A 13131-nucleotide genomic window follows, 5' to 3' on the forward strand; every position below is an offset into this window, starting at 1 on the left:
CTGAAAGATGTTGCTGGAAAAGAGGGTCCTGATACAGACCACAAAGTAGGATTCTTAGATCTTGTGCAGGAAGAAATTTGAGGTGAAAGAAGCAAGTTTATTAGAAATGACTCCATTACGGAGTTGGACATCCTCAGAAAACAAGAGCAGGAATGCATTGTCTTTTGTTAGTGTCTGTACTTATAAGTAACTATAAAGAGAAAGAGTTATAATTAAACTTGGAAGGTGCAGATGTACTCACTAAAGTCGGGGTTATTTAACCCATTGACCTAAGCTAGCTCATTAATATTATCTTTAAGAAAAAATGCTGCACTCCTAGGACATTTATACATTTTTCAGGCTTGGTGGAAGATGTCTTGTATGGCCATAAATATTCTTCAATTGTAATTTGTGGCCAGCTAAAAAATGTGGCTATTTTCAGACCATGAGCATTAACCTTCTAGATGCCTGGTGAGTACCTAGCTACTCATATTAAGATAGAGTATTCTAGTCATGTTTACTAAACTAGAAGCTTGGTATTCATGAGCTCCTCTAACACAGCAGGTCTACTCCTCAAGGAGAAAATGTATTTCTCAAGAATTTTGGGCATTTTGTTTGATGGCATTTGGTATGTTTACCAAAATGGCAGAAAAGAGTGAAATTAGTCCTCAGAGATTTCTCAGGATTGGATATAAAGTAAACCGAATGATTATAGTTAATATGCAAGTTGACACAGTTGATATGCAAAAGAAATTTTGTTTGAAACACAATGAGATTTTTATTTTTATTTATTATTATTATTTTGAGACAGAGTCTTGCTCTGCTGCCCAGGCTGGAGTGCAATGCACCATCCTGGCTCACTGAAACCTCCGCCTCCCAGGTTCAAGTGATTCTCCTGCCTCAGCCTCCCAAGTAGCTGAGATTACAGGCATGAATCACCACACTCAGCTAATTTTTGTATCTTTAGTAGAGACGGGGTTTCACTCTGTTGGCCGGTTGGTCTCAAACCCCTGACAACAAGTGATCTGCCCACCTTGGCCTCCCAAATTGCTGGGATTACAGGCATGAGCCACCGCTGACGGCCACAATGAGGTTTTTAGATAATTCTGATTTCCTGCTATTGAGCAGGGAGCTGAGCAAATTCAACAGATCATGGGCCTAAAGTAGGAGAAGACTGAAGACAAACTCTAGAACATATGTGATTAAATTAATTACAATTGAAATCAAATCAAATTTAATAAGGCTGTACCTCTTAGTTTCAAGATGTTTCCCCTCACTTTGAAATGTGGTGTTATTCAGTGGGAAAGAAAACTAGTGTTTATCTCCAGAGTAAAGAACAGGGTTCCCTGCAGGGATTGATTGAGAGCTATGGCTCAGGATTAAAAATCCTTCTTTTTTCCACTTATAAACTAAAAATTAATTTCTAAACCCCTATTGACTAAATGGACCCCTCTTCTTGGATAAGGACATTCCAAAGTTAACCTGAAAAGCTAGTTCAAGCCGTGGGTCACACATGCCTCATTATACTCTCCTCACTTTGGTTTTAATTTTAATTTTAATTTTTAATTTATTTTTGTGGGAACATAGTTGGTGTATATATTTATGGGGGTACATGACATACTTTGATACAGGCATGTAATGAGTAATACATAATAAAAAACAGGGTATCTGTCCCCTCAAGCATTTATAGCTTGTGTTATAAACAATCCAATTAAAATAGTATTTTAGTTTTTATAAAATCTATAATTAAATTATTTTTGACTATAATCACCCTGTTATGCTATCAAATACTGTCTTATTCATTCTTTCTAAAAATTTTTTGTACCCATTTAGCATCCCCACTATCACCCATTTCCCACACTGCCCTTCCCAGCTCCAGTAACCATCCTTATACTATCTCTATGACATCAATTGTTTCTAATTTTAGCACCCACAAATAAGTGAGAATATCTGACATTTGTCTTTCTGTGCCTGACTTATTTCACTTAATATAAAGACTTTCAGTTCCATTTATGTTACAGTAAATGACAGACTCTCATTCTTTCTTATAGCTGAATAGTACTCCACTGTGTATATGTACCACATTTTCTCTATCCAGTCATCTGTTGATGGACATTACAAATCTTGGCTATTAGCAACATTTGTTTTTGACTGACTTCTGGTTAAAAGCCACCTTAATTGGGGTGAAATGGTATCTCATTTTGGGTTTGATTTGCATTTCTATGATGATAGTAATGTGGAGCACCTTTTCATTTGCCTGTTTGCCATTTGTATGTCTTCTTTTCATAAATGTTCATTTAAGTTTTTGTCCACTCTTTAATTGGATTACTAGAATTTTTCTATAGAATATTTTGAACTCAGTATATTGTAGTGTATTAGTCTGTTTCTGCACTGCTATAAAAAAACTAAGACTGGGTTATTTATTTATCTATTTATGTATTGAGATGAAGTCTTCCTCTGTCACCCAGGCTGGAGTGCACTGGCATGATCTTGGTTCACTGCAACCTCCAACTCCCAGGTTCAAGCAATTCTCTGCCTCAGCCTCTTGAGTAGCTGAGATTACAGGCACCCACCACCATGCCCAGCTAAGTTTTGTATTTTTAGTAGAAATGGGGTTTCACCATCTTGGACAGGCTGGTCTTGAACTCTTGACTTCGTGATCCACCTGCCTCAGCCTCCCAAAGTGCTGGGATTACAGGCATGAGCCACTGCACCTGGCGAGACTGGGTAATTTATAAAGGAAATGGTTTAATTGAGTCACAGTTCCACATGGCTGGAGAGGCCTCAGGAAACTTACAATCATGGCAGATGGGGAAGCAGGCACTTCCTTCCACAACAGCAGGCGAGAGAGCATGTATGTGAAGCAAAGGGGGTTAGAGCCCCTTATAAAACCATCAGATCTCATGAGAACTCACTCATTATCAGAAGAACAGCCTGGGGGGAACCACCCCCATGATCCAACCACTTTCTACCAAGTCTCTCCCTCAGCACCTGGGGATTACAATTCAGTATGAGATTTGGGTGGGCACACAAAGCCTAACCATATCATGTAGCTATTAATTGCTTTTCAGGTGGGTAATTTACAAATATTTTCTCCCATTCTGTGGGTTTTCTCTTCACTTTGTTTCCTTCACTTTAAAAAAGCTTTCTTACTTGCTGTAATTCCATTTGTCCATGTTTGCTTTGGTTGTCTGTGCTTATGGGGCATAATTTAAGAGATTTTTGCCCAAACCAATGCCCTAAAGAGTTTCCCCAATGTTTTCTTGTAAAAGTTTGGCAGTTTGAGGCTTTAGGTTTAAGTCTTTAATTCATTTTAATTTTTGTATGTGGCAAGAGGTAGGGTTCTAGTTTCATTCTTCTGCCTATGGCTTGCCAGTTTTCGCAGCCCTGTTTGTTACAGAAACTGTCTTATTTTTTGTTGTATGTTCTCGACACTTTTGTTGAAAATAAGTTTAGTTTAGCTGTATGAGTTTGTTTCTAAGTTCTCTATTTCATTCCATTTGTATTTATGTCTGTTTTTATTCTAGTGTCGTGCTGCTTTAATTACTATACCTTGATAGTGACCAGCAGGCCCCCTTGCAGAGGGCAAAGCAACGTGGAATCCGAAATCACGCTCCGGTCGCCCTGACGTGACTCCTGCGTGGACGGGGCCATCCGGCTCTCGCTCCGTGGCAGGGCTCAGCCTGGGGATGTGTGGTCTGTAAACCACGCGGGTGAAAAGCGGACGGCCGCCTGAGCTACGGCTCTTTGGTCTTTGGTCTTTTGGGAAATCGCCCATTCCTTGGGAGTCGGAATTCCTAAGAATCTCTCCACAGCGAGGGAACCCAGGCAGGCGATCCGGAGGGACGTGAGCGCCCCGCGGGCCGACGCCGCTGTGGGCCCAGCCCTTGGCCCGCCCTGGGCGCCGAACAGCCTTCGCGGGCGCCGGGCCGCTGTTGCTCCTGGAGGCAGAAGACCGCTTTCCTCTCTGTCCCTCGCTCCGTCGCTCCCTTTCTTCTATCTTTCCTGCCTCTCTTCCTCCCTCTCTCTCTTTTCTCCTTTCCAATGTCCCTGCCGCCGTCTGTCTTTTCCTCTCTCCATCTTTCCCTTTCTCGTTGTCTCTGTTTTTCTTCTCATCTCTATTTTTTCAACCTTACATGATTCTATTGTATCTCCGTGTTATTGTTATTTGTTGCAAGTGCACTTTGCAACAAAGTACATTTCGTTAAGATATTTACATTCCTATTTAGACACGTTATTTAGGTATGTGCATTTGTTTAATAGACGTAAGGGTGTTTCAGACTTATTCTACAGCATAGTTTAAGCATAATTTTTATAAGCACTGACAACCCGAAAATTGTGTGACTCACATGCCTGTGATTTTTTTCTGTTGCACTGGTCTTGAACAAAAGCTTTATATCAGCAATTTATATCTGTGTGGTATCATTGAATTGCCCCATTTACTGGAGTGACAGAACACGATGTCCTGACTACGACAAGAGCTATGGGCTGTGGGAAGGTCAGGGTTAGGATGACACAGAAATAAAGATAAGTCATTCTCTTTTTCACATCTATAGTAAACACTAATTCCATATGAAAGTAAGACAAAATTATCTTGAAATTTAAAATTCCAAACAACATCAATGTACATTATTACATATAATGAAAATTATAAAGCAACCAAATAATTACAACAAATAATGAAAGATTGTATGACCTCAATATAAAATACAAGTAGAATGTATGTTAAATATAACAAAATACACTTTATTGTAGTATATTATGAAATCTCCATATCCTGCAATACAATGCAATCAATTGAAATGTGTAAGATACAATAGGATTTAATTTGGGATGTTTATAATGAAAACATGAGGCAGGTGAATAAATGAGTACAATCATTTACCATTTAATATATCGTTACTTAATTTTTTTGTAAAAATATTAAAAGTAAACACCTTGCATGGCAATTTTACTATAATTATATCAAACTTTAAAATGTGTAATCATTTTTCCACAGCAAGTGCTATTAATGTTTTTTGGATATTAGTACTTCACAGGTTCAGGCTAGAATAGTGAGAGCCTACAACCTATTCTGAAATAAAAGAGGAGCAATTTCTTGGTAAGGCGGTTCATGCCTGTAATCCCAGCACTTTAGGAGGTCAAGGCTGGTGTTATCACTTGAGTTCGAGACCAACCTGGCCAACGTGACAAAACTCTGTCTGTACTAATAATACACAAAAAACAAAAATAGCCAGGCATGGTGGTATATGCCTGTAGTCCCAGCTACTTGAGAGGCTGAGGCATGAGAATTGTTTGAACCCAGGAAGAGGAGGTTGCAGTGAGCTAAGATTGTGTCACTGCATTCCATCCTGGGTAACATTTCTTTTCTACAATCTAAAATATGCAAACTCATATGGTCACATTCTAATATTTTCCTGATTACATAGAAATGCGTGACTGTCATCAGACCTCCACATCTAACATGAAATATAAAATTTGTCTATAGCATCAGCCTTTTACAAAATGCAGAGCTTACCATTCTGATTATATTGTTCAAATTTATTTCCTATGATTTCTTCATGTTCTGTCATTTATTAACACAGTGCATCTAATGTTGTCACTGCTGGTCATCTAGAAAAATCTGAGCAGTAGCAGGTCCTTGTTCTCGTTCTCAGAGCTGCATCCTCTGCTGAATAGGGTCAGGGTCCTCTCAGCTCAAGCCTCATCTGATCCACTGACATGCTCAGTTACATCATGCCCAAAAAAGGGTGAGCTTCTCTATTCGGGCCTCTATCCCCAGGACCAGACAGTGTGGCTGAGACAAGCCAACCCTCAGCAGGTAAGACTTAAGCTCCCTGGGTGGAAATGGCATAGAAGGTCTGCACCTGGGCACACAGAGGCCCCCAGATCCAAGTCAGCAATGTGAGCTGCTCTCAGGTCAGTGGAAAATGGACCTGCTGTGCCCACACCTGGGCTAGGTCTTGATAAATAGCCTCCAACATAGCTCCAACAGAGGTCACCAAGCTTTTTCCAAGTGCCGGTCATTGGACTCCTAGGGCCCCAGACCTGTGCCACTGGCTGTGCCCAGTGCAAGCGCTCGAATGTTCCCTATGGTGGGCATCACAGGTCTCCTGGATTTCACTGTAGTGCACAGCAGTGGAGGACTTTGATTTTTTTTTTTTTAACATGAAGCTGCGTTCCTCTTCTGGACAGTTCCCTGCAGAGAATGCATGTGAGAGACTCGTCAGAGCAGTCCCCACAGACCCTCATTTCCAGAACCTCCTGTGCACCCAGGTGAACCCCACTTGTCTCTCCCACTCCTTCCTGACCATCTCAGCACTGGAATGAAGTGAGGCTGAACCCCTTGTGAGTCCCCAAATATTCTCAGAGCTAAGATCTCAAAAATTTACTTGTCACTAAGAAACTCCCATCCTGCTGAAGACATGTATAAAAGTTTCCTGATTATTTGCCCTTTGGGGCCACAAAAAACAAACAAACAAACAACAAAAACACCACCATTACCAAGAAAAAACACCAAGATTCTACCTGCTCTGTCTTGGCAGCTGTCCTTGGAACTGATTTTTCTTTTCCTGAAGTTTCCCCAATATGAGCTGGACTCTGGTTCTTTGAATCCAATGAGAGTTTGAAAAAGTGCCTCCAACTGGACACCCTGAAATTCCTAGTCCATCCTGGACACGCAGGAGCTCAGGCTGCCACCAAACCCCAGCTCTCTTCTGTTCTGCAGTGTCCAGGATCTGTACGGCCCTGGCTGCCAAGGAGCTCCCAGTTTCCTTGCCAGGAGAGCCTGTGTTGTTGCCCTGTCCCTTCTCACCTTCAAAGAGTCAAATCTTACCTAATCTAGTAGTGCTGTTTCTGGCTTTGGGCTTGGTCTCCTGGGACTTCTCCTCTTTTGGATTTTTGGATTTGGCTCTAATCCTACTGCAAAAGAAAGCTTAGGTGACTCACCTCTCCCTAGGCAGGGTCCCATATTCTATCTCTGATGCATTTTTGCGGATCAGTCTTTCAAGTGAAGCTCTTTTGCCAGCGTCATGAGTGAACACGTTTCTCAAAGTCCCCTGAGGGCGCTAAGCCATCTCCCATCCCCAATCTCAAAATAAAACCCTACCAAAGACACATAGCTCAGTATCCCTAATTCCAACCCTCCTTCCAGCCTCCATAGGAGCAGCCCAAGGCCTTACCTTGCCTTTGTATGTGCTTCTCACTGGAATGGGAAGAGGCGGTCTTGCCTTTTCCTTTGAACGGTTTCTTCTCATCTGAGCCCTTTCCTGTAAAGGAGATCTGTTGGAAAGGGGGCTGGTCAGTGGAACATTGGATGGAGGAGCAGTGGAGATCGGGGTCTTCATTTCCCTTTCCCATGTTGAAGCTCAAGTGAAAGGGGCGCTGTCTTATCCCTCTGCTACTTAAATTGTAGAGACCCTTCTCTACTATCTTACACGTCCAAATGCAGAGTGTGGGTTTATCAGCTGGACCTGCCTTTTATAGGTCCCTCGGCTGGGCTTGGCTTACTCTTATTGGCTGAACGGTTTCTCCTTCCTGCCACTCATTAGAGCCTCAATAAGAAAAGTTTCTTGCTGTAGTTCTACTGGGGACCTAGACACAGTTAAGGGGAGACATTTTCAGGATCCTGGCATAGTGACAAGAAACAAAGAACTGGGAGCACAGGGATCAGAAGACTGGGGAATCATTTCTTCCGATTTCTGTCCCAGTTCCTACCTGGAAAGATTTATGATCCTGTTCACCTTTCAAGATGCAGAATTAAACATACCTATATTGATATATGTTATATATTTTGCACAGAAGATAATTTATTATAGTGTTAAAATTATATACATAGATATTGTAATTTCTCAAATGCTTGGAAACAACAAATATCAAGATATGGTTGACTGTATTAGATCCATACATATATGATGAAATAAAACTGCAGAGAAAAAGTAAATACCAAATAAAATGGCCCTTCCTGCCTAAAAAATAGGGAAGATAATTAGATCAAACGCACCAAAATCGAATTGATTAGATTAGAGCCGGATGTAACCTAATTGGCCCCTATTTCCTGAGGTAGCAAAAAGTGTAGGTGGAAAAACTTTCCACCTTTCTCACCCTGCCTCAGTCATCCTGGGAGCGCCACTGTGTTCTGTGGAATTTACCCAGCCCCCCTAGTAAAGATGGACTTGGTCCCAAACAGGTAACCCAACTGATCACAAGAAAAACAGCCTAGATGCTGAACATCAGTTCCTGTCTTCACACCGCAGACACCACCCGAATCCCATCAAAGCCCACGTTGTTTCTCAACATCCACCAGCAAGACGTATTCCAGGGCAGCCTCTCAAAATTGCCTCAGTGAGACGGGACAAGGTGTGGTGGAGCTCCAGGTTCAGAATAGCTGCCTCATCCCTTCCTACTGCGGCAGAATCTGCCTCTGCAGGTGGGAGCCCTCCAACTAGCCTAGTCTATGTCCAAGCAAGTGTCCCCTAAAAGGACCTTCTCGTCTCCCCCTCTGCTGAGGAAAGCATGCAGGAATGAGACCTTCTACGTTAGGGAGTACTCAGCCTCCAGTCCCAAATGACTTGATTGACTGATGAACTGATTCCCTGAGGAGGAGAAAGACGCGGGGAAGATACTGTGTCGGGTGAATCTGTTTTCCCAGCTGTGCTGTCTGTGCAAATAGCGGAACCAAAAAAAAAATTAGTGGTCGACAGACACTGCCTAATGAAATTGTCTGAATTTAAATGGAACTTATCATAAAATCATCATATACGCATCATCAATCCATGCGTCTCCAATATCATGTAAAATTTATTTGACATACAAATAAATTTTGATATACTATGATATCATAATATTGTATAAAATTTTATCAGGTAATTTTATAAGAAAGTTAAATTTTGTAGTAACATTAACATCTAAACTTAATAGGAAGCTAGAAAAATTATCTGCTCTTGTTTAAATGACTGCTTTTTGGATAACTCTGTAAAGGGTCTGAAGACGGGTCTGCTACTTACTTGATAAGTCTTCGACTTCTAAATCCTTGCTGTTTTTAACCAGTGCCCTACCAAGATATGAGAACATTTTACTCTAAGAAAGCATGTTCATAGATACCATAATAGGAATTTTGTTCATTTTAGTTAAATTATTATATCATATTGGTTATTAATAGTTTATGTACTACTACTCTCCCCTAAATTTTATTTTGAAATCTCTAGTGTAACAGTCTTCCTTCCTTCCTTCCCTCCCTCCATCCCTCCCTCCCTCCTTACCCCCGCCCCCACAGTTTGGCCACGAAGTGTTTAGGTTACACATAAACCATCATTGTAACAGACTGCCTGCCTGCCCTGCCTGCCTGCCTGCCTGCCTGCCTGCCTGCCTGCCCTGCCCTGCCCTGCCTGCCTGCCTGCCCTGCCTGCCTGCCTGCCCTGCCTGCCCTGCCTGCCTGCCCTGCCTGCCTGCCTGCCCTGCCTGCCTGCCCTGCCTGCCTGCCTGCCCTGCCTGCCTGCCCTGCCTGCCTGCCCTGCCTGCCTGCCCTGCCTGCCCTGCCTGCCTGCCTGCCCTGCCTGCCCTGCCTGCCCTGCCTGCCTGCCTGCCCTGCCTGCCTGCCCTGCCCTGCCCTGCCTGCCCTGCCTGCCCTGCCCTGCCTGCCTGCCCTGCCCTGCCTGCCCTGCCCTGCCTGCCCTGCCCTGCCTGCCCTGCCCTACCTGCCTGCCCTGCCTGCCTGCCTGCCTTCCCTCCCTCCCTCCCCAGTTTAGCCAGAAAGTGTTTAGGTTACACATAAACCATCATTGTAACAGCTTGCCTTCCTTCCTTCCCTCCCTCCCTCCCTCCCCAGTTTAGCCAGAAAGTGTTTAGGTTACACATAAACCATCATTGTAACAGCTTGCCTTCCTTCCTTCCTTCCCTCCCTCCCCAGTTTGGCCAGAAAGTGTTTAGGTTACACATAAACCATCACTGACTAGAGACTGTTCATTTAAATTTAGGTGATGCCCTATGTCTATTCACAGTGTGTGTAGATATTTAAAATTACACTCAGCTTGGGAGAAAAGAACATTGAGTAGTGGGAAAAAGTCTCACCCACAGCTGTTATACAAATGTACAGACAAATGTCTGGAGAAGACAGCATGTTTTCAAATATTTTCATCTCTTTGTCAGTCTCTGCCAAATAGACCCTCAGGGGCTCTCTCTGTCTCTTGGATGAACACTCTCCTGAGGGCTTGGAGACATCCACAGTATGAGTTAACCATCCACTGCAGATTTAATAAATGTTCAAATAAATGAGATTGAATGAAAAATAAAGCACCTCAATCTGACTGTTCTTTTATGCTTTTCTCCCAGATGTGCACTGGTCCATTACTTACAACAAACTTGGACTATAAATTCTTGCATTTGTGTATGCTGGGAGTTCTGTGAGTCAGACTTCACCTGAATAATTTTAAGAGTATCTTGGGGGTAAAAGAGATAAAAAATTACATGTTCTTCTGGAGACTAGTATTGTATCAGTTATTATTACTGGACTTCATTCTACCTCTACCAGTCTGTCCCTGTGACCATTTTTATTACACAATTGTTATTATTATTATTATTTAACTTTCTGAGTACTAAGTGTGTGCTATGGTGTAGTACGTGACGCAAATAAGACGTCCTTCTTTCTCGGGGTTTCCAATGTAAGTCATCAAGTTCAATATTTAGTCATTAGTGTTCTTTTATGTATACACATACAAGTACACACACTCCACAAATACATATAAGTACAAATATAGATGTATCTATACCAATAAATTAAATATTGTCAACTCATGCACTACTTCTCTGCCTAAAAAGGACAATTTTTTAAAAAGCATACATGACAAGTCTTTATTTAATAGCAACTTTAAATCACAGAAACTATTCTTATATTTCTACTTTTTATACAGAATTCAAAGTAATTAAAGAATTTCATGATTTTTCTCTATAGGTGGCCTTTGGTACTACTACCACATATTACCAAAGTGTCTCATCTATCGGACAGTCTCCTCTGATCGTTTAAAACTAGAAAACTGGACAACGCAAAGGCTTTAGCAGATAACTGAAGTGGACTGGTAAACTAATACACATGAACTTCATAGAATTTGGATCTAGATTGAATGTCTATCAAGACTGTTAGAGGAGGGATATTTGTATAATTGGTTAATAGACCAAGAAAAGACACCATTTGGTAGAGCTTTTACACATTAATTGGCTAGTACAGGGGCTCATGTGAGGTGTATGTGCCCAAAGGCATGTTCTATTTTCCTGGTAATTAGTAGGGTCAAATGGACTTTATTAAAACTAGTCTAAATGTCAGGCAAGCAAAGAGAAGTAGTGGGTCATATGGTTATAAGAGCAGATAGAGACAGAAAGTAGAGTCACCCGACTGGCAATCACAGAGCCAGACACTTGGTTTTATCTGACGATAGTTTCCTGAACTCAGACCCAGTCCTGCCTGAGGCCCGAACTAAGACCCGGTTCTGTGAATGCAGAGACACTGTGCTCGGCTGCCCTAATTCCACCATAAGTTTGTGTCATATGCCCTCAATACTTACGGTAATTTAAAAAAAGTCTACTGTTCACAGCATAAGAATCCAAAAGAAGGAAAGCTGAGAGGTACAGAAGAAAGGAGAAAAAATAAAAGGAAGAGGGAGAAAGATGGAGGCAGGGAAGGGGAGACAGTGGCTGTAAGCAGGTAAGATGGGATATTAGAGTATCTGGAGGATCCGTCAAAGGGAATGACAATGTAAGATTAAAACATGGAGATACAGATTTATTTTAATTACACCAGTAATTTTGAACATACTCGTTATAAAACTTTGAAATGAATAAAAATAGTCTTCAAGATATTTTAAATAAACTTTATTTTTTAGAGCAGTTTTAGGTTCACAGTAAAATTGAACACAAAATCCAGAGAGTTTCCACAAATCCCCATCCACATCCATGCATCTCCCCTCCCACGGTCCACATCGTGTAGCAGAATCTAAATTTGCATGCGTCTCCTCTCCCACGGTCCACATCGTGTAGCAGAATCTAAGTTACCATGTGTCTCTGCTCCCACTGTCCACAACATGTAGCGGAATCCAAATTTGCATGCGTCTCCCCTCCCACTGTCCACAACCTGTAGCGGAATCCAAATTTGCATGCGTCTCCCCTCCCACTGTCCACAACCTGTAGCGGAATCCAAATTTGCATGCGTCTCCCCTCCCACTGTCCACATCCTGTAGCAGAATCTAAATTTGCACGCGTTTCCTCTCCCACTGTCCACATCGCGTAGCAGAATCTAAATTTGCACGCGTCTCCCCTCCCACTGTCCACATCCTGTAGCAGAATCTAAATTTGCATGCGTCTCCTCTCCCACTGTCCACATCGCGTAGAGGAATCCAACTTTGCACGCGTCTCCCCTCTCACTGTCCACTTCCTCCAGCGGAATCTAAATTTGCATGCATCTCCCCTCCCACTGTCCACATCCTGCAGCGGAATCCAAATTTGCACGCGTCTCCCCTCCCACTGTCCACATCCTGCAGCGGAATCTAAATTTGCACGCGTCTTCTCTCCCACTGCAACCTGTAGCGGAATCTAAATTTGCATGCGTTTTCTCTCCCACTACATCCTGTAGTGGAATCCAAATTTGCATGCGTCTCCCCTCCCACTGTCCACATCATGCAGCGGAATCTAAATTTGCATGCGTCTCCCCTCCCACTGTCCACATCCTGCAGGGGAATCTAAATTTGTTCCAATCAGTGAAACTACAATGCCTAGTCTTGTCTTGTTGGGGATTTTTGCATACACACTCATGTGAGACATTGGTATGCAGTTTTCTTTTATTGTAATATCATTGTGCTGTTTTAATATTAGCCTCATTGAATGAGTTAGGAAGTATTCCCTCTGATTCTGTCTTCTGAAAAAGATTGTAAGGAATTGTTATAATATTTTTCATAAATGTTTGGTAGATTCTACCAGTGGACCCATCTGGGACTGGTACTTTATATTTAGGAAGTTATTAATTATTGATAGTATTTCTTTAATACATAAGAGTTATTCTAACTAGTTTTTCTTGTGTCAGAATCTAGCAAATTTAGATTCTGCTACACGATGTGGACAGTGGGAGGGGAGACGCATGCAAATACGTGTGTTTTCAGACTCATTGGC

At 42.1% G+C, this 13131-nt stretch overlaps 1 pseudogene; it reads right to left on the reverse strand.

The window, feature by feature from the left end:
- Positions 1-5544: 5544 nt before the first annotated feature.
- Positions 5545-12249, reverse strand: LOC101152323 (protein FRG2-like; annotated as a pseudogene).
- Between the last annotated feature and the right edge of the window lie 882 nt (positions 12250-13131).

The sequence above is a fragment of the Gorilla gorilla genome, chromosome 2 (genome assembly GCF_029281585.2).
Source record: "Gorilla gorilla gorilla isolate KB3781 chromosome 2, NHGRI_mGorGor1-v2.1_pri, whole genome shotgun sequence".
In the NCBI taxonomy this organism is placed as follows: Eukaryota; Metazoa; Chordata; class Mammalia; order Primates; family Hominidae; genus Gorilla; species Gorilla gorilla.